The sequence below is a fragment of the Dreissena polymorpha genome, chromosome 5 (assembly GCF_020536995.1).
Source record: "Dreissena polymorpha isolate Duluth1 chromosome 5, UMN_Dpol_1.0, whole genome shotgun sequence".
In the NCBI taxonomy this organism is placed as follows: domain Eukaryota; kingdom Metazoa; phylum Mollusca; class Bivalvia; order Myida; family Dreissenidae; genus Dreissena; species Dreissena polymorpha.
The window spans coordinates 11,157,672-11,184,528 of NC_068359.1; the positions used below are offsets into that span (position 1 = coordinate 11,157,672).

Below are 26,857 nucleotides of genomic sequence, written 5' to 3' on the forward strand. Positions count from 1 at the left end.
TGAAGTATAGCGGATCAATACGAAAGCATGTCACTCACGGGGGATAACCTGTGCTTTACGACACTGAATCCTGTGCAAAGTTACCAGTCCTCACCAGATATTCAATGCGGACAAATAAGTCAATCTAGTCAAAACGTTGAAGAATTTCGCAATCACTCATATCGCAGATCCTGGAATCATCCTTTCAAGTTGACGCCGTCGTCTTTGATCGCCTTAACAATGAACTCTTTGGTTGGGTGAAAGACGCATACATATATAAACTACTAGACATGTCAGACAACAACGACAGCCCTCTGCCACAATACCGCCAAGACTTATCTCGACGAGCGCGTCTATGTGAAAACTGCCCAACCGGAAGTCTGAAGGAACGCCGCGGAGCTAACGGCCCGAAAAAGTACGCCGAAGACTGCTACCTACTTCAGAAGTTCCTAGATGGAAATGTTACTGACGTCGACGATCTATACCGTTCCCAGCACGAACTGATAGTCAATTCACAACAAACACCAGCTCGAAACCAAACCCAAGATCTGAACATGATCAACCTTAAAGAGACTGATGCGTTTCTGAAAGCAGAAGTTACGGTACTGAAAAGCAATATGTGCAAAGTAAACGAGAACATAAACACGTTACATAACGATCTTCACACAGTAAAGTCAGAATTGCAGTCATGTTCAAACATCATAGCAAGCATCTCGACGTAAGCAATTCGAATAGCGAACACCTGGTTCTGTCAAATGGAATTGTAGCCATATCACGAACACTAATGAAACTTGAAAAAACACTCTTTCGGATAACATTTCTACTCTACAAACAACGGTAAGCGACAACTCTATTTGCATCGGACAGTTAAAGGATGCTGAAACCTCAATTAAAAACAGTAATAAATAATGTTAAACGATTTGACGCAAAGGCTTCAAGACGACATTACGCGCTCCACTGGCGACACTATAAGTAAGTAGGAACACGAATCAGCACTGAAATCTGTTCATACACGTCTCAATCAATGTGAACATAAAATTGCCTCTGACAATTACGGCGAAAGAATCGGTTTTCGAAAAGTCCACATCGACAATTAGCTCTAAGCTTGATAGAGTGTGTAACAGCTTCCAAGATAGTCTAAGGCTCTGCGGCATCAAACCAACATGCGCGTGCTCAACAACATCCGCCCATATTATTGTCGCGGAAACCAGTGCGGCTGGTCTACATGCTCAAAAATTAAGAACACGAGAAGTTTCTCCAGCAGACATAAGCATCAACACAAAGACAATGTCACGCTTGACCGAAATCACGCAGACTGTGCGCCTGAAACCACCTCCTAGAGCTATGAATCCCTGCTCAATGGAACAACACAACACCACAGGAGCGCGCAAATCACGCGAAATACTCATCGATACACTACCTCCATCAGAGCATCTGCTTGTAACTAGCAGCCCAGTTCCCAACCAAACAGTAATCGAGCGGCCCGACTCACACAACCTACAGGACACCTCACAACATGATATCTATGTTGCCACGCAACTGGATGGCTTCCAGCAACAAACCGGGGTCGCGGTCGCTTCAGCACAGTAGCTAGAAAGCATCACAATTCCCACGTTATAAAGGGCATCTGCCTAGACAGCGATCTTGAAGGCCTAGTAGACTTTCTCACAAATGATATGAGAATAACATATAGATCTGTCAAATTCCTTGTAACATCTCGCGACGACTGCACAGTTGCTCAAATTGTAGTGGGAAACGAGCAGGCTGAGAAAATTGACGAAAGTATCACTTGGCCAGAAGGCATATCATGCCGCCCATGGATTCAGCGCAAGAAATACGTGCGTCGCTTCCGGAACGAAACAAACCACAATAGTTCTTACACAAAATAACTTGGATCTTCGCCTACTTTCATTTAACGCTACAGGCATAATGACAGCCATCCCGTATTTACTTAAAGAATTGAACACCAAACGAATATCTATATGAGGCATCTCTGAACATTGGCTCCGCGACAACAACGCTTACATTGTAAACAGTATTGACACAAATTATCGTGCAAGTACCATCACATGCGCCGACCCAGCATACGCCAATGGTCGTTACTTCGGGAAAGGTGGCGTCGCAATCACGTGGCATAAAGATCTTCATAACCTGATTGAAATCGTAGACACATACAGCGACAGAATTGCAGCCATACGCAAATACTGCAGCTCCATCTCAATTCTCATACTACAAGTCTACCTCCCTGCAGCTAACCACGATATTAGCAGCTTCAAAAGCTCAGTGGACCAACTATGGGGCATATGTACTGTGCACACCGAATCTAATTACATCCTCATTATGGGCGACGTCAACGCCAGATTTCTCAGATCAGACGTCACCACTCATCTCCGATCCCGTGATATGTACGTTACGGAACTTGCTAAATCTCTCCATTTATATGTTGCTACGGACACAGTGTCATGCTGTGGTCCCCCATTTACGTTTTACCCTTACAATGACGCCAATCCCTCGCGCATTGACCATGTACAACTAGACGAACGTTTATCACATACAGTCAACAGCTGCGGGGTCATACCTGATGCACCACTGAACGTTTCTTGCCATCTCCCAGTCTTTATCAGCCTCTCTATCGATATCAGCCAAGATGAAACATGTTCTTCTCAAGCACTACCAAGGGTGACATACCGTTGGTCAAACTCCAATGAAATCAATGAATACAAGAACGCCATAAGTGAGCACCTGCGCTCGACTCAGTTGGACTACACAGACGTCAATGAGACGTACTCCCATATAGTCCGATGCATAAGTTCTGCGGCTGAAAAATGCGTCTCAAAACGGACATACAAACGCTTCTTAAAACAATTTTGGGAATTTAGGAACTACCAAACAACAAAAGCGAATCACTCGACAACATCACATATGAACATCTGAAATATGGCGGCCCAAACTTAACAGAGGGTCTTGTCAAAGTCTTCAACTCGATATTGACCCACTGCCAAGTACCTAACGGTTTCAAACATGGTCTTATTGTCACCCTGCATAAAGGAAAGGGGAAGCATCCGACTGACCCCAACAGCAATTGGGCTAGATCTCTTATTCCAGTGGTCGCAAAACTATTTGAAAAGCTGCTAATGAAACGCTTAGAAAACACATCAGCGTGGTCTCAACTCAATAAGGTACAATACGGGTTCCAGAAAAACAAAAACTGCAAAATGGTATCATACATGCTACAAGATGCTCGCGACTACTGCTCCGAACGTGATAGCAGCCTCCACGCATGTTATCTAGACGCTCAGTCAGCATTCGACAAAGTCTGCATCAACGGACTGGTTTACAAACTTCACCAGCTTGGTGTCCGTGGCAAGTTACTCCGAGTTATCTTTGAGTCACTCCAAATTTGCACAAGTCGTGTACTCTCACGTGGATTTGTCTCGGAACCCTTCCCGATTGAACAGGGCACCCGTCAGGGCAGCATATGTGCACCATTCTTTTACATCGTCTACATAAACGACCTGCTAAATGAACTCACGTCATCCCCATACGGCTTTAAGATCGGCGACCAGTCTTTATGTTCCCCAACCCAAGCTGATAACGTAGTACTCCTGTCGCTTTCGCGCCGCGGCTTAAACGAACTTGTGGAGAAGTGCAACTCATACGCCAACAAGTGGCGTTTCACATACAACGCTTCCAAGTGTGCCGTTATGGCCATTGGCCGAAAACGGTCCGAAGCAGTACCCACTCTCCAGATTGCATATAACTCCACACAAATACCTGAAGCGGCAAATTACAAACATTTAGGTATAATCCAGTCGATCAGTGGAAAATACCCTTACGACATTGACGCTGTGAAACAGACAATTTGAGGCACGTTCCTTTCCCTCTTCCAGAAAGTGTCCGGAAGGTCCGGAGCAAACCCAAACACCGCGATTAAACTGTACAAGACCGCAGTCATTCCCAGAGCGCTGTTTGGCTGCGAGCTGTGGAACAGTATCTCCATTGCCGACATGCAACAACTCGAGGTAGCCCACCACTTTTGTTTTAAACGTGCCCAAGGTCTCCCCCACCTCACGCGCTCAGACATGGTTCTCGGCCTTGCGGGAATGACATCCATCGTAGCGATTATCGACTTACACAAGTTAGCGTTCCTTGACTCACTATGCCACGCCCCTTCAGACGAACCGTGCCATATGCTTTTCATTCTAAGACTGTGTAAGTTTGATTTGTGCGAAAACCGGAAAATTAGCTTTATTCCAGAAATTGTGAAAATTCTTCAGACATATCACCTTGAAGACTACTTCGCGAGCTTTAAAACCAACAGTTTATTCCCGTCAATAGAGAAATGGAAATCTGTATGTAAAAAGGCAGTGCGCCAAAACGAAACCAGTCAATGGCGAATGAGGCTCGAACAACATAAAGAATTTTCGCTTTTCAAAGAAGTTCACAATAACCTGGAACCGGATACCATATGGAGAGTCTCGAAGATCCGCCAAGACAGCCTATCGCTCATGAAGTTGCTCGTTTATGTTGCAAAAATACTCCTGTACAACCCGTTTTATGCTCAAAGTGCACACACCAGTACATGCACATCGAAGTGGTACACGCACTTTTTGAGTGCCCCTTTAAAGACTCGCCGACACATCTAGAAGCGTTCATAGAAACCGTTCGGCCACTAAGCGCACCACTGCACGAACACTTAAAAACGCAGAACCTGCAGCACTGGTGCTGTACCTCATGGGAATGATTGACGACGTCATATCAGACTTGATACCTATATAACTCTATCCAGAGTTGCTGATTAACTGCGCCAATTTTCTACAATCGGTACTCGCGGTAAAGTCATCAAGAGAACTCCACGCATGTCGTCAAACCCTAAACCTGGCACTTCCAAATTTCGCTATAGTTTTTATTAGTGAAGTGCACAGGGCGCTGATTAGGGTACCAATATGACGCGTTCAAAGAACTGAGCAATAAAGTACACCTTTGCGATAACCAAGGGCCATGCTTGGAAACTATCTATGTATTTACATGTATACATATATTTATAACAATTTGACTTAATCTCTACTTACTGACTGTCGTGTGTATTTGTGCTATTTTTGTATCGTTTGTTTGTATCATGTACATCTTCAGAAATTTGAGTCAATAAAGATATATATATATAGTGACAGGCTTTACTCAAGTGTTAATGGCTAACGACATTACACACGTGTGGCCATTGATGCAATGAACGGATCAATTATCTACCGCACAGTATCGGGAGCAGCCGGGCGAAGCGGGACGGTGAAGTATCAAAGAAAAAATGCTCACCTTTGCGAACACTGGGACATTGTGTCACACCGGTCTTACTGACACGTAGTGACGTCACCATCTATGTGTAGAATGGACACTGGGGCAGTTATTCGCACTTCGAGATAAACCACAGTTAGCACGTGTAAATTCGGGAATCGGGCCAAATTTTTATATCGAGATATCGAAATATTCGACATAACGAAAATCGAGATATGCGATGTTTATTCATATAGATAAAGAAGGAAAAAGGTTGGGAAATTTAGCTGACTTCGACATATCGAGAATATCGAGATATTCGATGTCGAGATAACGAGAGTAGACTGTATAAATCATATTTAGCCATCGTTAAATGTATTCTAACTTTTATGTATCATGCTTTTTAACCAGTTTTAATCGTGCATGCAAATCAAAATATTCCTCTTTTTGATAAAAACGGTATCGTATTTTATTGGTATCGTTATTCAGAAGAGAAAGCACGGCCATGTTTTTAAACGAATAATGCACGGGTTTCTCGTTTATGTTTTAGCGCGAAAAATTCGTGGGTTTCTCGTTTTGTGTTTTGATGAGTTGCGAATCTTATGAGCGATTCGAGCAGTGTATTTGACAGGCATAAGTTATGGGGAAGGAGAATAAAAGGGTGATACAACCGCCCTCGCGCACCTGAATGAACATGTGTGTGTAAAAATTACATGTAATATTGAAATGATAGAAGTTGTTAATTAGTTTATTTTCAGTTCACTTATTTAGTTGATGTGAGACGGAATCATAACGAGACACGATTCTTTTACTGTGAATGGATGAATGTCAAAGTCTGAAGTTTCATTGATTATTTTGTTCCATTATTAAGTTCATATAGTGCTTTAAATGCAAGTGTCAATGCTAATTGAGGTGTATCATACTTTAGACTCTCACTTCCTCAAGATAATTCTTCGGCCATATATATTGATCATTTATTTTATTTCGTACTGAACGTTTAATGTAACCAGTTTTTATGCTCCCTTTCGAAGAAAAGGGGGTATATAGTTTTCGCACTGTCCGTCAGTCTGTCAGTCTGTCTGTCAGTCTGTCTGTCAAGTCTGTCTGTCAGTCTGTCTGTCAGTCTGTCAGTCTGTCACACTTTTCGTGTCCGTTCTCTAATTTAAATAGTTTTCATCCGATCTTTACCAAACTTGGTCAGAAGTTGTATCTAGACAATATCTAGGTCAAGTTCGAATATGGGTCATGCCGGGTCAAAAACTAGGTAACGGGGTCGCTTAGTGCGTTTCAAGGATTAAGCATGGTGCCCGCTCTTTAATTGAAGTAGTTTTCATCTGATCTTTACCAAACTTTGTCAGACGTTGTATCAAGACAATATCTAGCTCAAGTTCGAATATGGGTCATGCAGGGTCAAGAACTAGGTCACGGGATCACTTAGTGCATTTCAAGGATTTAGCATGGTGTCCGCTCTCTAATAGAAGTAGTTTTCATCTGAGCTTTACCAAACTTGGTCAGAAGTTATATCAAGATAATATCTGGGTAAATTTTGAATATGGGTCATGCCGGGTCAAAAACTAGGTCACGGGGTCACTTAGTTCATTTCAAGGATATAGCATAGTCTCCGCTCTGTAGTTTATGTGGCTTTCTGATTTATTTTGATATTCTAAGACATTTTATGCCTCCGAAGGAGGGCATATAGTGATCGGACTGTCCGTCCGTCTGTCCGTCCGTCTGTCCGTCTGCCGTCCGTCTGTCCGTCTGTTCGTCACACTTTGCGTTTAAATTTCGAAAAATGCTCACAACTTCTATGTTGCTTCAGATAGCAATTTCATATTTGGCATGCATGTGTATATGGACATGGCCTTTCCAAACGCACACAAATTTTGACCCCTATGACCTTGACCTTGAACTTAGGGTCCGCGTTTAGGTTTCGAAATCTGCGTTTAGGTTTCGAAAAAAGCTCATAACTTCTACCAAGCGTTTTTAGGTGGCATAAGTCATCCTTTGGTGCCCGCTCTTATTTCTTATTTTCTATATTTTATGACGATAACTTTATTTTGTTTCGTTTTGTTGTGACTGGTTAGATGTGGGTGTTTAATGCAGCTGTTGCAAAATTTCGTCATATGAACATATAATTATTCAATAACTGATGATTCAACTACCCTATTTAGAAGTATATGTTTATGGTTGTTATGGTTTTGTTAATTTGTTTGTTTTGTCGATGTCCAATGTGCATACGGGCTGCTTTGGTGTTTGTTAATTGTGTTGATTTGAACATGAATGTTACCATGCGGTATTTACATGGTTTTCGAAAATAATACCTGATGTTTAAGATATAGTTATAGCTGCTTATTTTTAGATTTCTCTAAAATTAGAGGTTTCAGGAGGTGATTAAGGCGCCAAGACATCGGGCTTGAGCCATGGGTCCTCGTACGCCACCTGTGCAATTTAAAGAAAAAAGGAAGAACAGAAAAGTTATTGTGATTGAACCTGAATTATTCATTACTATGATTATTGTTTAGGTGTACATGAAATCATGTGCACTTCCATTAATTGATGGTAATGGATGCATCTTGTAAATATCGCAGCTTCTTTAAACAAAACGTATGCTTCTCTCTGTGCACTTTTGCGCGGCGCATGGGTATTCGGGGCGTCCTGTGTGCGCTTTGAGCATCGGCGGGTAGCGGGTGGATGGTCGGCGCATCGCGACTTTGGACTTGTGCTTTTGAATTATGTGGTTAAAGGGTTAAAGTGTGTACTTGTATGCTTTTAGGTTAACGTTTAACGTCTGGTGTGTATTAATGCAATATGCGCATGTCACACATGTGCACTTTAAATTATACGTATAACGATGTGCCATAAATAATTGGTTTGGTATCCTGTCAGTTCGTAAGATATATGAGAAGAATGTACCAACGTTTACGGGCGTCTTTAGACTCTTCAACTAAGCGGTACCATTGACTTCAATTTCTGTTGCACATTAAATACAGAATTATTGTTTATTGCATGAATGTGTCGTAAGCTCTGTCAAATACAAAGACACACTAATTTGTTGTTGTTATTTTTTTATAAGAAAAAATTAACTGTTTAGTTTAACGTGGATAATAATGATGAATTGATGTTGATGATCATTATGATGATGATTATGATTATGTTGTTGATAATGAGGATTTGATAGTATTTTGGGAATTGAGAATAACAAATTCACTCGTGACTATGAGTAAGGTGTTATTTTTAGTATGAAACAAAAGTATTAGAAACATAAAACGATGAACAGTTTATTTTTCTGATGTACATATGGTTAAACATACATGGTATACATATTGTGGTCAGGATTTTAATCTTTAATAAAATGGTGTTGAAGTCATTGTACAGTATAATTGAAGATTGTGACAAAATAAAGATGCAGGTACAGCACATTGTCCATGAAGTCAGTATATAAAGTCAGCATATAATTCAATTGTGCATTGTTTAGATTAAGTGACTCAACGTGATAGAGGAAAGGTCGCGGTTGTTAAAGAATACCACACACCACATAAAGGGAAACGTTTGAAATAAGAAAAGAGATGATATCTATGTTTCTGTTGTGAACAATATTGGTACATTTTCTTTTATTGCCTTCTAAATCTCCCGAATCTAGCGCTTAAACTTAAATCAGAAGTCAGTCAGTTGTTGTGAGTATAATACAAGCATACAAGATAATTATCGTTAGTCATATATATAGAATAACAGGTTACTGCCTGATCTTTTTGTAATATATCAGGAAAGGCTAAGCATATTTTTACGGCGAGGCTTGCCGCAAGGATACATACGATGCCGCTTATTTATATGTATATAAATACAAAACAATGTTCTATTCCGTTGAAAACTTTAAATTCCACGGTATCAAAGAAAAATAAAGTTGCATAAATAAATAATAAATAATTAAAATCTTCAATCAACAGAAAATCAAAACACCATACGGATATTTATTTGGTTTTATTCATGCTTCAAACCAGTGTGGTGTACTGTGAGTTTCCATCCCGTCCGGTTGGGTCAAGATTTTCGTAATGACAGCATTTCATGTTGATCCTAAAATAGTATCATCGTATCAAACAATCGTTTTCAAACCAATGCAAACACTTATTATTTATATACGGTTGAGTACGCATAAGATACGTCTTGTATTGTCTTTAAGCGAAGCGATTTTAAATAGTTTAACATACGATTTGATAAAAAAGGCGTAAACAATATATCGTAATGTAACATATGTTTAAATAATCAGACATGTAAACACATTTGGCATTTTTTGTGGTTTTAAAATAATATTTGCTATCATCTGCTCACGATAAAAGAACAGGTTGACATAGGCAAAGCATCACATTATTTGTTTAACAAATGTTCAAGACTGACCTGTTGCAAGGTGGATCGTGAGGGCCATCTGAATCCGCAAAAGCACCTGAAAATATATGTTTTGCCTTTTGGGATTGATAAATTTTGAAAATATATTTTATTTGCCACCGGTGCAATTACATTTCGATCTTTCACTTTAAACAATATATTTTATTGAAATGTTTGTGTATTAAACATGAACAATAGCATTATGAACTTAAGAATTTTAAAAATATTCCTTCGGCGGGAAAAATGCCCTATGACGTGGATCGTTATTGCTAAATTGCAAAAGACAAATACGTAATTTGATTCGGAAAGTTTAAACCTCTTTTCAGCTATTGCTAAAGGATTGATTTTCATCAGTCAGAAATCACAAACATAACCACGTGCTCGTTTCACAATCACAAACCAAACTCAGATGTTCTTTGAACTGCTAAACACGTGATTTCTGTAACAGATGATCTGCGTTTACTGTGTATGCTTATTTTTGTCAATAATACTGTTTTAAATATTAGTGACATGTGTGCTTTAGCGAACATATAAATTGATATTTTGAGTATTTATAGATTTCTTGACATCCGTAAAGACAGAAAGACGCAACGAAAAAAGCAAAACAGTACCATATTCTTTCTCTGTATGCTACACGGATTGTTTAATTAAGTGTTCTCTTACCGCCAAAAATGTTGATATCGACTAATGTCATAAAACCACCATGTACTTGTGCTGTTCTTAAGATGTTGCTGCTATTGGATGCAGAGGCCTCTGTACTGAGTTTGCACGGTATCTGGTAAATATTATTTTGTCAATGACGCGTGTTTGCAAGGTGTTGTCTTCGTGTCCCTTTGTATTTATCTGGATCATATTGGTGAGTTCAGTTGTTGACGTTAAGGCAATATTTTTGTACTGAACTTGTGAGATATTTTCGAAGTGGTCTATTGCTTCTATTGTGTTAAGTGATTTAGGCACGGTGGAACCGTCATAACTGAAATGACTTGGTGTGTCCTCTATTTCATAATAATGAACGTCTGTGTTCTCTTCTGTGGTCGTCTCTATATCGCTCAGCATTATCGTCGAGGATTGTGGTTCTACTGTCGTATTAAATATTTTAGTAATATTTTATTTGGCTTCTACTAAGAACACACACGGGATATTAACAGCTCATAAACATAGTATTCATGAATCATACATGTTCGGTATATATTGTAACATGAAATATGAATGATAACTACTTATGTCGATCATATTCAAACAATACGTACCTCTTGAACGGTTTTTCATTCTCCAATAGGTGCAGATGGACGCATTAGTTCCAATAACAATCGCTACACCCACAACTGCCATTATGATCATAAACTGTCTGTTCGACATTGCTGTAAAGAACATTACGTAGACAGTACTTCTTTTTAATAAAGCTAAAATGCTTGGTGTCATTTTTACAGTTTTAAGGTGCATAAATATATCGTTAATAAATAATATATGATATACGTGCTTTAGAATGCAACTTTGTAAAAAATTAACACAAATAAAATGTTGTTTGATACGTTACTCTACAAGAACAAAACCTTGTATTTAAAAATGAACTCATATTGGACTGTTGTCTAGCTTCTTCAAGTTTTCAATCTAAACTTGGTTTTAATTTCTAAGCGCACTAAATCACTTAATGAATTTGCAAATCACAGTCTTAAACATCCTGGCTATGAAACCAATTAGGACATACAATTACTTTTTATAAAGCCACCATACACTTTTTATGTAACTTGGTAACGCCCATTTGATAAAAAAGCATTCTGCGGCTGTTAAACTATACATTAAGTGACACATAAGACTTTCTTTTACTTACAGGCAGGTTTTTTATCACTTTCTTGACGATTAATTTCTGCCGTATTGTTTGCATTGCCTGTCGTGGTGATATTGGCGCTTTCCGGTTTTTCTATATATAAAAAAAGACAATCCATCGTATACATCTAATACAAGTCTAATCGAAATAAAAAACATTAACGACTTTCTTGTGTTCATATGAAATATTAGCATGTGAGCTCTGAATTCGTGATGCATATTTACGTATTTTTATCCCATTCCTAGTTAACGAACAATGACGTTGGTTTAACTGAATGTTTATGAAACATAAATAATTATTTTGATATTGTTTGTAAATAGTTTTTATGCAAGTCATATTATCATGTTCAATTGAACACGTAGATGTGTTTTGCAATATATACAAAACAAAGTGACATTTTCATGTCTAGATTGAAGCACATATATGGTTTATTTATTGCTCCATAAACTATTTTCTTAAAAAACAAAAACTCTCATTCTAATATGTTTTAAACATATAATTTAATATTATCGGCCAAATCTGTGTAGGTATTGCTTATGTTTTGTATTAGAAACGTATTATTCATTAGTGTAAAGGAATTATTATCCGGCTTTAAACGTAAAATGGTGCGTGTTCGCATGTTCATGAATAGCAGTTTTATGAGATATGGATTGACCATTATTTATGTTTTGTCTTATGGGTAATAAAAATGTCATAGACCGTGCGGACGCGTGTCGTGAAGGAAAAAACAAACTCACTATGTTGATTGAAAAATGGCATGTAATATCAAATGCCATAGAGTAGATACAACTAGTACAGATATTTTCCTGAATGGCATAATGGGCGGTAAAAACCACGCCACAAGGGAAATCGGAACGGGTACTCCACCTCATATGGACCATTTTAAGCGGAAATATGGTACATGACGCGAACTCAATTTATATCTATGAACATCGCACATCAAATAATAAGTTTCGAACATTAACTTAAAATAGTTTATTTTGTTTACTGTTGTGTACATCAATGTATATTACGAACAAGGCCAACGAATACATACCTTTAATTTAGCATTAATTAACCAGAAATTATTCAACCATTTTTTGCCGATGATTCGTGAGTTTTTTGTTAACACATGTGAGATATCAAAGCAGACATTCAATCAGACTAAAGTTTCCATGCACCATTATTATTTATTATCTTTGCAAGTAGGCAGATATTTAAACTGGTATCAATTAATGAGGAATGTTGGTAGCTGAGCTCTTTTCAAACTTTAAAATATTCAATATAGCATATTACAGTCCAACTAAGTTTAGTTAAAGACGATAACAAAATATTAATAAGAATGTTTAAGAGGTGTACACATATCTGGGTTTTCTTAAATTTTGTGAATATGTCTATTTAAATAAAAATTCGAAGTAACCAGAATATTGATAACCATGAAAAGCGTTAGAAAACGTGTTTGATGACAAACTGTAAACGAATAATGGAAATATATGATCGATTGTATGTGACAAACCTTCAATTACAGAAGTTGTAATCAGTCTTTCATTTCCAAAGCTAATGTATTGGTATCTCTCAGACGTAGTTACTGCTTCCGAGATGTGGATAACCGTGGAAGGTTTTGGGCTGGTGCCTGATGTTAAAAAAATAATCCAATAAGATACCTAACCCTCTCTGATCAATTATCACAAATATGGTTAACATAAAAGCGCACATATTGGAAATCGCATTTTCATAATTTGATAAGCTTAGTATCGGTCCGGATACAATACTTCGTTTTATGACATCGAACGAGTGTATACTTGAAAAATGTATTCCAAAGCACGTATGTGATTTTGACATTAGTTAGTATAGTTAGCCCAGTTTCTTTTTGTCAGGAAATGTACCCATTTAAGAGACATCTTACTATACAATTAACATCTTGTGTAATTGAACACTTGTATTTCCACATTTACTAAAAACTAAATTGCATTTTCCACGTTAATTTCCACGTTAATTTGTCGTTTATTGCTATCGGCTCGTCCATATATTTCGTAAGACAAAACATAATATCTGATCTTTAACGTGGCGATTGTCCGATGGGTGTTTTGTTCTCGCGATTAAAAAACACTTGAATAGAGTAATTGTGCAGTTCAAACATCCTCTCCGTATTTTTTTTAAATCGCATTAAGGTAACCCAAAGAGTGCGAATTATTTGTTCTTCTGTCAAAAAGCGTATGCCTCTTAAATATCTAGCCCATTCAAACATAATTTCCATTGTTTTGATAAAGGCATAATGCCGAAACGTCAATTAAAGGAGTATAATCAGATTGTCATAAAAACATAAATATTATAGCTTGCCATTAATAAAATTGTGTTAAAGATCACACGTGGTAATTTGACATTATGAACATGTTAAAGTCCAAGAAGAAGTAAAACCATACTACTGAACCATACTTTTTTGAAGTTACTAAAGTAAGTAACTCTCGACAAAGTTTTCCTATTCTATGTGTGTAGCAGTACACTTTTAACGAAAATGTTGTGGTAATCATTATCTGTTATAACATATTTACTATTTAATCATGTTCCGACTTTATTCAATGCAACAATCTATCATATAAATTAAATCAGCAGGGAGCACTTGCATTGGAAAAAAAATATGTCTGCTAGTGCTAGAATGGTTTAATTCAATCCAAGTTTTTGGAACATTGCTCTTACTAAAAACTGCACTTTCGATGCAACAGAATAACCTACATATAAAAATATAAATTCTTTTTAAACGCTTGAAATAAGTACTTTCAGAAACGTATATCCGGACCACACACAATGCTAGCTAAACAGTTGAAGCTCGCTAACATGGAAAGAAAATGTAATCAATTGAAACAAAAATGGTCAGCTGTTAAACAAGGAAATTACTTAAATGAAAACTTACTTTCTAACGGAAGTAATATTCTTTAAAGGAGTTAATACCGAACCTGGGCGACTTTGAAGTATCCACGACTTTTAAAATTGACAAAATACAACTATAAGGTCGGAAAGTAATATTTTTTGCGATTGCTTTTGCCTAATATCAATATTGCTAATTTAAGATAAAAAATGTTATTAAAACAAATCATTTGTGAAATGTTTGCTTTATTGTTAGAAAGCATATATTCATATCATATCATTATACTTTAAAATAGAAAATGACAACGAATTATCTACAGTAATATATTAACAATCATGAAGGTATATGAACCAGCGTTTCAAATGTTTGATTTCTTATGAACTGCATTTCAAGGTGTGTGGTTTTAAATAAATTACCTATTTAAATCAATTGTTTGATTTGCCTCATTAATTTTACTTGTGTTAATTAAAGTGTTCTATATATATATGTATATATTTTATCAGCATGTACATACTTAAGAATTTCAAACGCATTTAAATAATTTTATTATTTTTGCGTAAAGAAATATTCCGATATACTTTGTTATTATATTTACTTAACGTGTACACCAAGGCATACAAAGCAAAAGCATTAAAAGAAGTATACAAACCCCTTAACTCACCACTTGCATTAACAATATTGCTTCCAGACAGATGTCCATGCACTTAAGAGGAACATCTTCATGAGTGCTCTATTTCGTTCTGGTGTACAGGGATAATACAGATAACTTCATTGGCTGTCAGACATAAACACTGTACCTTACCCGTTGATTTATATTCACATGTCTTATTGATGATTGCTATTGCGGCAATAGTTTCAAACTGAATATTTTCGTTGAAACTCCAAATGTTGAACTTGCCCACCAGAAATCAAACATGAAAGCTTGAAAGCCTCTATAGAAACACGACCGACACTCATCTTCAAGTTGGGAACAGTGTCAGCTGAAAACAAATGCGATGTTATCTCGTTAGTTAACTTCACATGCATGTGTACGTTACAGTCTTATCTTTGGAAACAAAATTGTTTCGTATTAAATCAAAATCCTCACCGTTAAGGTTGCGGACCTTAAGATTTAAAAAAGTTGAGTATGGTAATGCTGCTATTATTTAAGGGAAAACTGTTTATTAACACACTGTTAATTTTTAAAGTATTTTACAATTACTGAATAATCATTCGGAAATGAAAATACGCAATCGCAAGTTTTGTTGATAGTGCAAGAAAAACCAATCAACTGAAATACACTATAATGTCACAATTATGTTTGATGATCTGATATTATTATATATTTTACTATAATATTATATAGTTCTAATGTTAAATAAGAAGTATACTTACGTGTACCGGCGATAAATTTTAGAAGAAGCGTACTCACAACAGTCCATTACAAACAGGACATTTTCCTATCAATAACGTTCAATTACATTTACAGTTGCACCAGCAGAACAAAAATGTATTATCACTACGAGAGTATGTCCTTTGTAAAAGGAAAATGACCCACCAATTGTCTAACAACTCGTCACATACATACAACAGACAGTTGTTATATTTTAACTAATCGTTATAAATTGATAATTTCAAGAATTAACAATTTGCATTGATATAAATAACATGGAAGTTTTAGTGAACGGTTTTGTTTATGACTTTTCCTGTTCACGAAAGAGAAACGCATGGGAATTTTATAAGTAGGACAGACAATCATGTAACAATGAATGAATCATGTTTGTAATTGTCAATCCTCTTAAAAAGAAAATATATAAAAAATTTGATCACAAAACCTAGGTTGCATAATTTAAAAGGGATTATTCACAGTTTTGCAAAGTGATTATTTTGTTAACAAAATGAAAATAGTTAAATAAAAATATACGTATCAAACAATATACCAAACAGCAGAACAGAACTAATGACTAAGAAACATCATAAAATACATATTACTTGAGATTAAACTACTGACCAAATTCAAATACCATCGTGCTGAAGTTGTACCACTTTAGTTGTTTGCTTTTAGAGGTATCGAGATCGATTCAAATGACATATTAAAATATGTTTAAAATTTACAATTAATATTTACACTTTTACAGTTTTGCATTTATTTTCATTCAAGTACTTTTTCAAAAAGACGAAAATCGGTAAAACAGGCTGCTTAAGACGAGTGTCAAAAACGTCTTTATGAATCGAGATCGATTGATCTATGGACAGTTTTACGCGACACTTAAAAAAGTGTTCATTGTTTTTTTTTAATATTACAAAGTTCACACAATTTCAACGAAAATTGGCCGTTATTTATAAGATAGCGTTTTCTTTGACTCGGTATAAATGTCATATTAATAAAATACATAAAAACAATTAATACCGATGCCCTTATAAAAATTAAATTCGATAATATGTATACATTTTCGATCTAGATACGAATTTTACAGGAAAAAAACTAATTTCAGTATTTAATTAAGAAATAAATAAATGTACTTGAATAGTTATGAAATTTAAGAATCCCCATAGTTTTGTCGTGAAAATACTTATATAGAACATACGATACATCGTTGGGTATAGTGTGCAACTCGAGACTAAAATAGTACGAGACAGTAGACAGAGGAAGTTATAGTTGTTGCAAAACGGCGATTGTCCAGTTCACGTGCTTCTCTTATAAACACCGACGTGAGCTTTTCCGCAAATGTATCGACTTTATGAAAGATTAGGGCCGTGTGTAACATGATGGCCTATGGACGGTTCTTATGATGAGTCATCATTGACGATGGCTCGGAAAAAGTCATCCACGAACTGTACCAAAACCAAGGCTTCTTACCAGTTCCTAAACTAGAAGAGCATTTTACTTCTTTTCAGCCAAACGGAGAAGTAAAATTCATGCTCTTTCTATCGAAGACGGCCATCTTCGTTTTTATCCAATTGCTCCGTCAATTTGTTGTGTCAGCCAGGATTCCTTGCTAAAAATCAACTCCCCTCTATGGCTTCTAACGCTTCAAGTTCCCAAGTTTTTCTTGAAGATGAAGATATACTCATCTGCCCAGTCGGGGCTTTGAAGTTCTATCTCAGCAGAGTTAAGTCAATTCGAGGTTCTCGCAAGAGACTGTTCATTCCCCCAAAAATGGGTGAAGGATGTGTCTGCGACTTCTATTTTTAGTTGGGTAGCCTCGACTAAAAAAGGCTTACTCTTCTCTCTTATCTAGAGATTTGTCCCTTTTTAAGAGCAGACCGCATGAATTACGAGGAGACCTCATGACTTACGAGCTCTGTCAGCTTTGTGGGCTTATATTATCACACCCTACTCTATGACGTGCTCCAAGATGCTTTCTGGAGGAATCCGACCACATTTTCCTCTTTTATATCATCGTTCTCTGGAGTGCCAACAAGACAACTTGTATGTGTTGGGCCTCCTTTGGCTTTCACAAACGGTTTTGTCTTTTACGACATAGACATACTTACTCTTATCCGAGGAGTCAAAGTCAATACCGTACTAACGAAGATTAACTGATAACCCTGGTTATGGGTTCTGCTATCATTAGCTAATAACTCTTGTTATGAGTTCTGCTGTGATGGGGATTGGGGAGCTATACGCAAACCTTCCCACCGCAGCTGCAAATTCAGTTATTAGATAGCAGGTAACGTATTATGGCATTAAAACACATTTTTAAAGTAAAATTCATTTTAATTATTAAATACTTACCTGCTATCGGTAAATCTCACCTCCCATCCCGCTCTTCGACAAATATTTTTGTATATATTGAAAGAAGATTGAACTGTCGAATATCGTTTTATCCTAGGTTGCATTACACTATGTTCCGACATAGTCTATTTTGAGTATAAAGGTGGTGGCTCCCGGCTTGCAGAAATTTTCCGGATGAATAAACCCACCTTGGAAGGTAGTAGCGCGAAATATTTAACCTGGCCCTCAATAATTATTGAGATCTTCCTTTCAACATGACCGGTGCTTTATTCAAGGCCAACGAATACATACCTTTAATTTAGCATTAATTAACCAGAAATTATTCAACCATTTTTTGCCGATGATTCGTGAGTTTTTTGTTAACACATGTGAGATATCAAAGCAGACATTCAATCAGACTAAAGTTTCCATGCACCATTATTATTTATTATCTTTGCAAGTAGGCAGATATTTAAACTGGTATCAATTAATGAGGAATGTTGGTAGCTGAGCTCTTTTCAAACTTTAAAATATTCAATATAGCATATTACAGTCCAACTAAGTTTAGTTAAAGACGATAACAAAATATTAATAAGAATGTTTAAGAGGTGTACACATATCTGGGTTTTCTTAAATTTTGTGAATATGTCTATTTAAATAAAAATTCGAAGTAACCAGAATATTGATAACCATGAAAAGCGTTAGAAAACGTGTTTGATGACAAACTGTAAACGAATAATGGAAATATATGATCGATTGTATGTGACAAACCTTCAATTACAGAAGTTGTAATCAGTCTTTCATTTCCAAAGCTAATGTATTGGTATCTCTCAGACGTAGTTACTGCTTCCGAGATGTGGATAACCGTGGAAGGTTTTGGGCTGGTGCCTGATGTTAAAAAAATAATCCAATAAGATACCTAACCCTCTCTGATCAATTATCACAAATATGGTTAACATAAAAGCGCACATATTGGAAATCGCATTTTCATAATTTGATAAGCTTAGTATCGGTCCGGATACAATACTTCGTTTTATGACATCGAACGAGTGTATACTTGAAAAATGTATTCCAAAGCACGTATGTGATTTTGACATTAGTTAGTATAGTTAGCCCAGTTTCTTTTTGTCAGGAAATGTACCCATTTAAGAGACATCTTACTATACAATTAACATCTTGTGTAATTGAACACTTGTATTTCCACATTTACTAAAAACTAAATTGCATTTTCCACGTTAATTTCCACGTTAATTTGTCGTTTATTGCTATCGGCTCGTCCATATATTTCGTAAGACAAAACATAATATCTGATCTTTAACGTGGCGATTGTCCGATGGGTGTTTTGTTCTCGCGATTAAAAAACACTTGAATAGAGTAATTGTGCAGTTCAAACATCCTCTCCGTATTTTTTTTAAATCGCATTAAGGTAACCCAAAGAGTGCGAATTATTTGTTCTTCTGTCAAAAAGCGTATGCCTCTTAAATATCTAGCCCATTCAAACATAATTTCCATTGTTTTGATAAAGGCATAATGCCGAAACGTCAATTAAAGGAGTATAATCAGATTGTCATAAAAACATAAATATTATAGCTTGCCATTAATAAAATTGTGTTAAAGATCACACGTGGTAATTTGACATTATGAACATGTTAAAGTCCAAGAAGAAGTAAAACCATACTACTGAACCATACTTTTTTGAAGTTACTAAAGTAAGTAACTCTCGACAAAGTTTTCCTATTCTATGTGTGTAGCAGTACACTTTTAACGAAAATGTTGTGGTAATCATTATCTGTTATAACATATTTACTATTTAATCATGTTCCGACTTTATTCAATGCAACAATCTATCATATAAATTAAATCAGCAGGGAGCACTTGCATTGGAAAAAAAAATATGTCTGCTAGTGCTAGAATGGTTTAATTCAATCCAAGTTTTTGGAACATTGCTCTTACTAAAAACTGCACTTTCGATGCAACAGAATAACCTACATATAAAAATATAAATTCTTTTTAAACGCTTGAAATAAGTACTTTCAGAAACGTATATCCGGACCACACACAATGCTAGCTAAACAGTTGAAGCTCGCTAACATGGAAAGAAAATGTAATCAATTGAAACAAAAATGGTCAGCTGTTAAACAAGGAAATTACTTAAATGAAAACTTACTTTCTAACGGAAGTAATATTCTTTAAAGGAGTTAATACCGAACCTGGGCGACTTTGAAGTATCCACGACTTTTAAAATTGACAAAATACAACTATAAGGTCGGAAAGTAATATTTTTTGCGATTGCTTTTGCCTAATATCAATATTGCTAATTTAAGATAAAAAATGTTATTAAAACAAATCATTTGTGAAATGTTTGCTTTATTGTTAGAAAGCATATATTCATATCATATCATTATACTTTAAAATAGAAAATGACAACGAATTATCTACAGTAATATATTAACAATCATGAAGGTATATGAACCAGCGTTTCAAATGTTTGATTTCTTATGAACTGCATTTCAAGGTGTGTGGTTTTAAATAAATTACCTATTTAAATCAATTGTTTGATTTGCCTCATTAATTTTACTTGTGTTAATTAAAGTGTTCTATATATATATGTATATATTTTATCAGCATGTACATACTTAAGAATTTCAAACGCATTTAAATAATTTTATTATTTTTGCGTAAAGAAATATTCCGATATACTTTGTTATTATATTTACTTAACGTGTACACCAAGGCATACAAAGCAAAAGCATTAAAAGAAGTATACAAACCCCTTAACTCACCACTTGCATTAACAATATTGCTTCCAGACAGATGTCCATGCACTTAAGAGGAACATCTTCATGAGTGCTCTATTTCGTTCTGGTGTACAGGGATAATACAGATAACTTCATTGGCTGTCAGACATAAACACTGTACCTTACCCGTTGATTTATATTCACATGTCTTATTGATGATTGCTATTGCGGCAATAGTTTCAAACTGAATATTTTCGTTGAAACTCCAAATGTTGAACTTGCCCACCAGAAATCAAACATGAAAGCTTGAAAGCCTCTATAGAAACACGACCGACACTCATCTTCAAGTTGGGAACAGTGTCAGCTGAAAACAAATGCGATGTTATCTCGTTAGTTAACTTCACATGCATGTGTACGTTACAGTCTTATCTTTGGAAACAAAATTGTTTCGTATTAAATCAAAATCCTCACCGTTAAGGTTGCGGACCTTAAGATTTAAAAAAGTTGAGTATGGTAATGCTGCTATTATTTAAGGGAAAACTGTTTATTAACACACTGTTAATTTTTAAAGTATTTTACAATTACTGAATAATCATTCGGAAATGAAAATACGCAATCGCAAGTTTTGTTGATAGTGCAAGAAAAACCAATCAACTGAAATACACTATAATGTCACAATTATGTTTGATGATCTGATATTATTATATATTTTACTATAATATTATATAGTTCTAATGTTAAATAAGAAGTATACTTACGTGTACCGGCGATAAATTTTAGAAGAAGCGTACTCACAACAGTCCATTACAAACAGGACATTTTCCTATCAATAACGTTCAATTACATTTACAGTTGCACCAGCAGAACAAAAATGTATTATCACTACGAGAGTATGTCCTTTGTAAAAGGAAAATGACCCACCAATTGTCTAACAACTCGTCACATACATACAACAGACAGTTGTTATATTTTAACTAATCGTTATAAATTGATAATTTCAAGAATTAACAATTTGCATTGATATAAATAACATGGAAGTTTTAGTGAACGGTTTTGTTTATGACTTTTCCTGTTCACGAAAGAGAAACGCATGGGAATTTTATAAGTAGGACAGACAATCATGTAACAATGAATGAATCATGTTTGTAATTGTCAATCCTCTTAAAAAGAAAATATATAAAAAATTTGATCACAAAACCTAGGTTGCATAATTTAAAAGGGATTATTCACAGTTTTGCAAAGTGATTATTTTGTTAACAAAATGAAAATAGTTAAATAAAAATATACGTATCAAACAATATACCAAACAGCAGAACAGAACTAATGACTAAGAAACATCATAAAATACATATTACTTGAGATTAAACTACTGACCAAATTCAAATACCATCGTGCTGAAGTTGTACCACTTTAGTTGTTTGCTTTTAGAGGTATCGAGATCGATTCAAATGACATATTAAAATATGTTTAAAATTTACAATTAATATTTACACTTTTACAGTTTTGCATTTATTTTCATTCAAGTACTTTTTCAAAAAGACGAAAATCGGTAAAACAGGCTGCTTAAGACGAGTGTCAAAAACGTCTTTATGAATCGAGATCGATTGATCTATGGACAGTTTTACGCGACACTTAAAAAAGTGTTCATTGTTTTTTTTTAATATTACAAAGTTCACACAATTTCAACGAAAATTGGCCGTTATTTATAAGATAGCGTTTTCTTTGACTCGGTATAAATGTCATATTAATAAAATACATAAAAACAATTAATACCGATGCCCTTATAAAAATTAAATTCGATAATATGTATACATTTTCGATCTAGATACGAATTTTACAGGAAAAAAACTAATTTCAGTATTTAATTAAGAAATAAATAAATGTACTTGAATAGTTATGAAATTTAAGAATCCCCATAGTTTTGTCGTGAAAATACTTATATAGAACATACGATACATCGTTGGGTATAGTGTGCAACTCGAGACTAAAATAGTACGAGACAGTAGACAGAGGAAGTTATAGTTGTTGCAAAACGGCGATTGTCCAGTTCACGTGCTTCTCTTATAAACACCGACGTGAGCTTTTCCGCAAATGTATCGACTTTATGAAAGATTAGGGCCGTGTGTAACATGATGGCCTATGGACGGTTCTTATGATGAGTCATCATTGACGATGGCTCGGAAAAAGTCATCCACGAACTGTACCAAAACCAAGGCTTCTTACCAGTTCCTAAACTAGAAGAGCATTTTACTTCTTTTCAGCCAAACGGAGAAGTAAAATTCATGCTCTTTCTATCGAAGACGGCCATCTTCGTTTTTATCCAATTGCTCCGTCAATTTGTTGTGTCAGCCAGGATTCCTTGCTAAAAATCAACTCCCCTCTATGGCTTCTAACGCTTCAAGTTCCCAAGTTTTTCTTGAAGATGAAGATATACTCATCTGCCCAGTCGGGGCTTTGAAGTTCTATCTCAGCAGAGTTAAGTCAATTCGAGGTTCTCGCAAGAGACTGTTCATTCCCCCAAAAATGGGTGAAGGATGTGTCTGCGACTTCTATTTTTAGTTGGGTAGCCTCGACTAAAAAAGGCTTACTCTTCTCTCTTATCTAGAGATTTGTCCCTTTTTAAGAGCAGACCGCATGAATTACGAGGAGACCTCATGACTTACGAGCTCTGTCAGCTTTGTGGGCTTATATTATCACACCCTACTCTATGACGTGCTCCAAGATGCTTTCTGGAGGAATCCGACCACATTTTCCTCTTTTATATCATCGTTCTCTGGAGTGCCAACAAGACAACTTGTATGTGTTGGGCCTCCTTTGGCTTTCACAAACGGTTTTGTCTTTTACGACATAGACATACTTACTCTTATCCGAGGAGTCAAAGTCAATACCGTACTAACGAAGATTAACTGATAACCCTGGTTATGGGTTCTGCTATCATTAGCTAATAACTCTTGTTATGAGTTCTGCTGTGATGGGGATTGGGGAGCTATACGCAAACCTTCCCACCGCAGCTGCAAATTCAGTTATTAGATAGCAGGTAACGTATTATGGCATTAAAACACATTTTTAAAGTAAAATTCATTTTAATTATTAAATACTTACCTGCTATCGGTAAATCTCACCTCCCATCCCGCTCTTCGACAAATATTTTTGTATATATTGAAAGAAGATTGAACTGTCGAATATCGTTTTATCCTAGGTTGCATTACACTATGTTCCGACATAGTCTATTTTGAGTATAAAGGTGGTGGCTCCCGGCTTGCAGAAATTTTCCGGATGAATAAACCCACCTTGGAAGGTAGTAGCGCGAAATATTTAACCTGGCCCTCAATAATTATTGAGATCTTCCTTTCAACATGACCGGTGCTTTATTCAAGGTCATACAGATTAACTGCGTAGCACATCAGTACTCCCCACCCCACTGACGCATTGTAACTAATTAAATTGTATTAAAGGATTGATTTTAAATTTGAAAAGTATATATATATATATATATATATATATATATATATATATATATATATATATATATATATATATATATATATATATATATATATATACTATATATATTGCTTAAGGACTGTTATATGTGCAATAAATATTGTTCAATACGCGCTTCAAACATGCTGTACAGGCAAAGTGTAACATAAAAAAACATTAATCGATTGGAAAAACTTTAAACATGTCAAAAGAGTTTCGAGCTCGACAGAAACAAGGCAATACCTTTGTTAATCATCAAGTCGGTTTAAAATGAACAGGTTATATTATACGAGATATATACAGATATATACAGATATACAGATTTTTAAGTATCAATAATACACGATGATTATCATCTAAATGCATACACGACTTAGAATATCAACGGAATATTTCTGATGGTCACATTTAAAATATCATCAAATTAGAGTATTATCTTTTCATAACAAGTATCCCTAATAAAAAGCAATCGATGGCGTTTTAAATAGAATTATTGCATAAACTCTATCTATAATGCCATCTGGCGGGGTGCAGAAACTTGGCAAAAAGAGGGCTTGAACGGGAGAAATCGTGTATTAACAAGGCGATTCACGTGCCGTTCAAGCCCTGTTATGTGTTTTTCATATCCATAATCTGGTCCACGCGCAGTTACTTCCCGTCTCCAGCCTTCGACGACTTTCCAAGCATAAATGGGGAACTGAATAAGTACCAGTTTCCTCATGCATGCAGGGATTATGACTATTTCAATCCACTTTTCAAGTTATACCATCTGCACTCTTTTGACAACAGCTTTGTTTTATTAGCAACGTCAATGAAGTTAAGGTTATTTATACTCAACACTTTCAAAAGACTATGCTGTAAATGTAAGTGTTTATGTACCTTCAACTTTCCTGCTGTAAATTCCAAAATAATTCCTCATTTCTTACTTTGCGCGGCTGCATTTCAACTTTGCATTAATCCACTGTTTGAACACATTTTAAATCGAAAACTGCCTATCCGAAGGTAAAGCCTCGTCATTTCGGATGATGACCGAGTGAGGCATATGTAAAACACAACCTTGAACTGTATTGAAATAATCGAATTATTTTGTCGATGTCGAATGAACAAAACATATTGTTTTCAATGTTATTTAAAATTATTTTGGTATGTGTGATTTGTTTATGCAATAATAGCGAAAATACACATTTTCTCGGACATGATCATCTGCGGGCGATCTCAAAATCCGAACGGGTTTTTCGAGCGCCCGCAGATTATCATGCCCTCGAAAACGTGTATTATCCCTATAAATAGTGAGCACTTTAAAAGTAGTGCATTAATAAGAATGTGCGGACGAGCTTTCTCATTCTAAAAAGTGTTGACAAATTTGAATTCTGTCGAATGTGCCTTTTATGAACATGTTTAGCAATGTTCTTTACTAATACAATATTAATTTGGTTTTATTCCATCCTTGCTAAAGAACTTTGAGATAGCTCTTGAATGTTGGAATGTATTTATACAAAAGTATATATATGCTTGTACAAAGTGTTTATTCGTATGATGAGACATGCTGTTAGGTAAATTACGTCGTGAGCATTGTAGTGAATTACTTTGTTGTTAAAATGATTCATTATAATCACCGACAACAAAGACAAAGGCATTTTAATTTTCTTCATACAATTATATATTCAAGAAAGCTTGACTTACATTTCGTAACGTTAACCCATTTTGATCGGTTAATCTTCAAATTATTGTACACTACGTCTAGCGCGATTTCTGCTATCCACCACACTCCCACCATGGACAATATTTCGTGAGCGTGGAAAATCACCGCGATCTGATGGTGTTTCCATCGTGATAGATCGACAGTGGCTGATCTATAACCGGTCCTATTTACTACCGATTATATTTTATTTCTTACTAGGGATATTTTGGATATTTTAGGATATATTGATGTTTACTTCGTGTGTTTAATGTTATTCATGAAATGTTAAGCACGAATTATTATATATATATATAAATATATATATATATATATATATATATATATATATATATACATATATATATATTCCTTGCCTGATGGTTTAATGATAATAATTCAAAACCAACGATCTTGCCAAGGCAGTTCAATTTTATTTCTGTAAAGCGAGACAAAGAACTATTATTAAATTTTCAAATAATATACATGTGAATCTACATGCACAGTTTATAATAGCATGTCATATAGCATTTGAAATAAAATACTTCTACAGTAATTTTCAGAAACATTGGATTTCAGTAACTAACAATAAAAGGCCTTCATTTTAATATTTGTTGTATCAGTTTGCGGTCCAGTTATTATAAATTCTACACAATTCTTTACATACCGAATAATCATGTAGAGTTAACAATATAATGCTATTAATTATAACAATAACATCCAAATACAACTAAAATCAGTAATAAACTATAAATTACCTCACTAAGTAAAATAATACAAACAACAAATTTATCCAAAATGTAAATAATTATAAGAATCATACCTGTAAAGCGAGACAGAAAATACGGTTTGCGCGAAACTTAAATACTGATAATAGGGGTGTGATTTCGATCGTGATAGGTCGGCTATCTTCGGACTTTCCGTAAGATAGTATGGTATTCATCGGTTTCTCCTTTTTTGG

The 26,857-nt window shown here is 35.4% G+C and overlaps 1 long non-coding RNA gene across 6 annotated transcripts; it reads right to left on the reverse strand.

Moving 5' to 3' along the window:
* Window positions 1-8,553: 8,553 nt before the first annotated feature.
* Window positions 8,554-23,941, reverse strand: LOC127832499 (uncharacterized). 6 transcript variants are annotated; one of them, XR_008026925.1, is made up of 8 exons: window positions 21,494-23,941; window positions 14,962-15,280; window positions 12,951-13,067; window positions 11,459-11,548; window positions 10,878-10,988; window positions 10,291-10,706; window positions 9,640-9,685; window positions 8,554-9,318 (listed from the first exon to the last, which is right to left on the reverse strand). It is a non-coding gene; the product is annotated as an uncharacterized LOC127832499 (long non-coding RNA). The 6 variants fall into 6 exon arrangements; XR_008026926.1 differs by lacking the exon at window positions 14,962-15,280 and adding an exon at window positions 20,781-21,099 and having other exon boundaries at window positions 21,494-23,940; XR_008026927.1 differs by lacking the exon at window positions 21,494-23,941 and adding an exon at window positions 15,675-16,476 and having other exon boundaries at window positions 10,291-10,703.
* Window positions 23,942-26,857: the final 2,916 nt, after the last annotated feature.